The sequence below is a fragment of the Vidua chalybeata genome, chromosome 10 (genome assembly GCF_026979565.1).
Source record: "Vidua chalybeata isolate OUT-0048 chromosome 10, bVidCha1 merged haplotype, whole genome shotgun sequence".
Lineage (NCBI taxonomy): Eukaryota > Metazoa > Chordata > Aves > Passeriformes > Viduidae > Vidua > Vidua chalybeata.
In genome coordinates this window covers 23,716,543-23,721,110 of record NC_071539.1, presented here as the reverse complement: position 1 = coordinate 23,721,110, position 4,568 = coordinate 23,716,543, and positions in this window count along the sequence as shown.

The window sequence follows — 4,568 nt, the reverse complement described above, 5'->3', positions numbered from 1 at the left end:
CTGAATGGGCTTGTACTGGGGCTGGATGAACCTGAATGTGTTTGTACCGGGGCTGGATGAACCTGAATGGGCTTGTACTGGGGCTGGATGAACCTGAATGTGTTTGTACCAGGGCTGGATGAACCTGAATGGGTTTGCACTGGGGCTGGATGAACCTGAATGTGTTTGTACCAGGGCTGGATGAACCTGAATGTGTTTGTACCAGGACTGGATGAACCTGAATGTGTTTGCACCGAGGCTCATGAGACACACAGAGCTGGTGTATCTCTCTGTGCTTCTGGGGGGAAATGCTGGATGTGGAGTTTTGAGGTCACAGAAACTCACACCACTCAGCTTCACATTTGTATCTCCAGGCAGCAGAGAAGGGGGAAACAGGAGCTCTAAGGGACAAAGGTCCCTGTGCTCCTGGTTCAGCAATGCCGGGTGGGTAAATGTGATGAAGAGCCACCCAGTTTTGTGTCAGTTCAGGAAGCTGAACAAATGGATGTGGGGAAGGATTTGGACAACTAATCCTGACCCAAGATCACAATCACAGGTTTCTTTACAGTGGAGGGGAAAACCCACAAGAACCCACGATAAAACCCAACATCTGGTCTTTTTTCCTGAGCCTTACCTGGAGATGAGGTGGATATGTGAACAATATCTTTTCCCATAAAGGGCAATTCATGATGTTATGAACAGGGAAAATCATCTGTGCTCCATCACTGTCCCAGGGACTCAACAAGTTTTGAGTCACATCTGGGAGGGATAACAATTGTGGACGTAAAGCCCTGGCCTTGAAGAAGAGATGGGGATGCACTACTGGAGAATATCAAAGAATAAATGACAAAAACTATACAAGAGGCAAAAAAAGCCAAGGTAAGAAGCTGCCCTTGTTTCACTTAAGTGCCTTGTAAAAACATGCATTAGTTGAACTGTTGGCTAGAAAGATTAAAGGGTCTGGACGAAATTGTGCCAGAGCCCAGGCTCACGTGAAATGGCACAACTCTGTTAACTTTACTGGAGCCTCAGAGATTTGCCGCAGGTTAGGATTTGACTTCTTGCCAAGTTATTATTTTGGAAAACACCCATTGACATCTGTCAGTTTAAGGACAACCGTATTCTCTAGCTATAGACATTGTAGACTCAAGATTGAAGAGCATAATCTTGGCTTTAAACAGTGACACAAGCATTACATGAAATTGTTTCAGAATTGAAACAATATTGAGCTGGAATGTTCCATATTTTAGTATTTCTGAAGGAAAATATGAAAAACTGTAGGTATCACAGAGAAGCAATTAGCTTTGAACTCAATGTTCTTTTTGCTCAGCTTCACCTCCTTTTTTCCTGCTTGCTGTATTTCACAATATTATGTCCCAACTAGTTTAACATCAAGTGTTTGTGGAAGGCAAATATAGTGTGCATATAGTCATTAAGGCTGAAACATGTGCTTTTAGTACTGAAGAGAAAAGATGTTGCCATAATTTGATAGTTATTCAAAAGAAATGGAAAGGCTTCTAACACAGAGAATGGTCTGGGCTGTTGAAAAAAGATCTAAGGGTAATTTTTGTTTCACTGCTAAAAAGAGTTCATGATAATGAGGCTGACATTTGCCAGTTGTTCTTCTCTATTTTTTACTCAGAAGGAATCCTAACTAGCCTTATGGCTGTAGTTATGGATAAGGTCATTTCTGCTTCATTCTTTTTTTGCTCCTTTGCTTCACGGTGGATTTGAAATGGAGTTTGGTTTGTTTTAACAGTTGCTACTCATTGCTTCCAAAAGTGACTGACTTCTTAAAACACAAGGGATTACATTCCATTTCAAATGGGGGGGGGGGGGAGGGGTGGGGGGATGTGTTTTTTGTGAGCATGGGGCAGAAGGGTGAGCAACTAAACCTCACTGTATGGGGCAGAAGATGTTTGTACACAGGGTGAATCCCACGCTCTGTGGAGTACAACTCTCCTGATAGGGAAGGGCAGGCTAAAGCTGGCAGTGTGCTCTGTATTCTCATCCTGGTGTTTGTAGGGCAGGGGCTGTGCTCTGCAGCAGTCTGGTGTGCACAGGCAGCACCAGTTTTGGAGACAGGTCCTTGGTCTGTGTGCCTGTAACGTTACGTGAGTGGAACATGGGTACAGGAGTTTGCAGGGAGAGCACAGCATTTTCCTGCTTTTGGCCCAAAACATTTCTGATTCCACTTTTTGGAGTGGAGCTGAGGCTACTGGCAGTTCCCCCTATCCTTCCAAGGGCTGGCAAATTCAAGCAGATGTGTACTTTTTCTTTCTTTATTTATTTATACTTTTCTTTATCTGATGTTTCAGAATGGACGTAAAAGACTGAAGTCCTTACTGTGGTACTCCTCAGTAAGAAACATTCCCCTTGTTCCACCACTTCCCAAATAGGCACCATCGCTAAACAACAGAGATTTGGTAATTTGTTGCATGTGAATAAATTTTGATCAGGTATGTTTAATTATGAATGGGGGATGTGTATGTAAGAGAGCAGAAGAAACCTAAAGGAAATATGATATACACAAGGGATAGGAAATTAAAGAAACATTCCTTAGTGCTAAAAGCCATAAACTGTCAGGCATTTCAGTGATTTGTCACCTCTGCATTAACCATTGACTCGAGCTATTAATGATAAAAGCAGGTAATTACAGTGCCATCCTCTAACAAAGAAGTTGTTATAGCTGGGTAAATAACAGGCCCTATAAAATTGTCTTAAATTTGTGTTTGCACAACACACAGCATTTGGTAAGCTCCTGTTAGCTCTGGAGATGTTTGGGAAAGGGAACTTATTCTTTTATGTGCTTTCTGTTGTAATATCAGGGGAAGAAACAAAAGGTTAAAAAGCCCCCAATTTGTATGACATGTTTTAAAGTGTCTGCTGCAGAGGGATAAATGGCCTTCTCAAAGCCAAAGGCAAGTCTGTGGGATTGCCACAGAGCTTGCAGTAGTTGAGCTGCATTTTCTTCCAGTGAAGTGAAGTATGGCAGTGCATTTTTGTAGTCCCACTGATGTTCTCTACACTTCATTCCTTATTCTTTTCCTGGCAGCAACGAAGTCCTGACGGCTGCGTGGCACAGAAGTGGGGAGTGAGCAGTGAGAGCATCCTGCTGGAGCTGTTCTGGTGGCCACAGCCACATGAGACAAGGTTGTTAGTGACAGCAGACACCAGCCTAGTGTGGGCAGACAGAGTTTTCCTTGCCACAGAAGCTGTCCAATTAGAGATACCTGAAACCTCCTGCCAGGAGAAGTGGTGAGTGCAGCTGTGCTGCCTCTCACATCTGGGGCTCTGCTGGACCAGCACAGGGAGTGTTTTATGGCTGGAACAAAGCAGACATCACAGCAGGACAGGCTGAGACAAAGCCCCAGGGAGTGTTTCATTCCTGGCTCAGGAGGTCCAGCTTCTGCTGCTTGTTCTGGCTGTGGGAACAACTCCCTCTTGGTAGCAATGAGCAGCGGGAGGTGACAGTGCCAAGCTCAGCCAGCCTCCCAGACAACAGGGGACGAGGCACACCTGTTCCAGGAAAGACATTTCCCCTAATAAATATGGACAGGAAAAAGATGATGAGAATAGTCTGGTTTTCTACTTCTAATTAGTGCTTCACACTTAGAATATTGTGAGCATAAAACATCTTTTAGAATAAAAAATTATCAGGGCAACAGCAATCATCAGTTCAAGTAATAAAAAAAGCTCTTAGGTATTAAAAGAAGGATCTAGAAATAGACTTATTTAATGGGGCTTTTTTTCCTAGAGAAAGTTTAGCATTTCCTGCTGTACTGATGTTTATGTGAGATAAATATAAAGTGTGATCAGCTGAACAGCATTAGTTGCCACTGAAAGCCTCTATCTCCTTCAGCTGAATCTGCTAACCACAAACAAAGTAACTGAGCAATACACTTGCTTAGATTCCAATTCAATTTAGGGAAAGGTAAGAAATGAAATTGCTCTTGGCCTTGATCAGTGTTGAAAATATTGATCAAACTACTTATCTATCAAAAATGAAAGGCTTGAGTGTTCTTTGAAGATCGAGCATTGGTAAGAATCTGAGGGGATGATTCTAGTAAGTTGTTATCAAGGGATTATTTTTTTTCTTTGTGTGGAGACCAGTGTTTGCTAGAGAAGGTGAAGGCTTTACTTAAAAAAAAAAAAGAAAAAGTATGTATTTTTTGAAATGCATTTTTTTCTTGTTTATACACACATGTCTACATACTGGTCTCTGTGTTAGTTGGCAGAGCCCATTCAAAGTATAAATTGTGTTCAAAGGGTGGCGGGGCAGTTCTGGGAGCACAGGGCCTGCCCTGGGGCTACGTCCCCAAATGGTGACAGGGACAGTTCTGGGAGCTCAGTGCCTGCCCTGGCACCCAGTTGCAGTACCTGCTTCTGTGGCCACTTTCTTCTGACAAACACTGCACATGGCTCACCTAAATAAATGCCCCCAAATATTCTTGTTTGAACAGCTCCTTCCAACTTCTCTCCCCGTGGTTGAACTTCTGGTCTCTGGCCTCCTTTGCTCCTTATGCTGTTGCTTCTTGTCCCAGTTTTCCTACCTTCCTCTCTCCCTCCTGCTGATCCCACTGTGCATC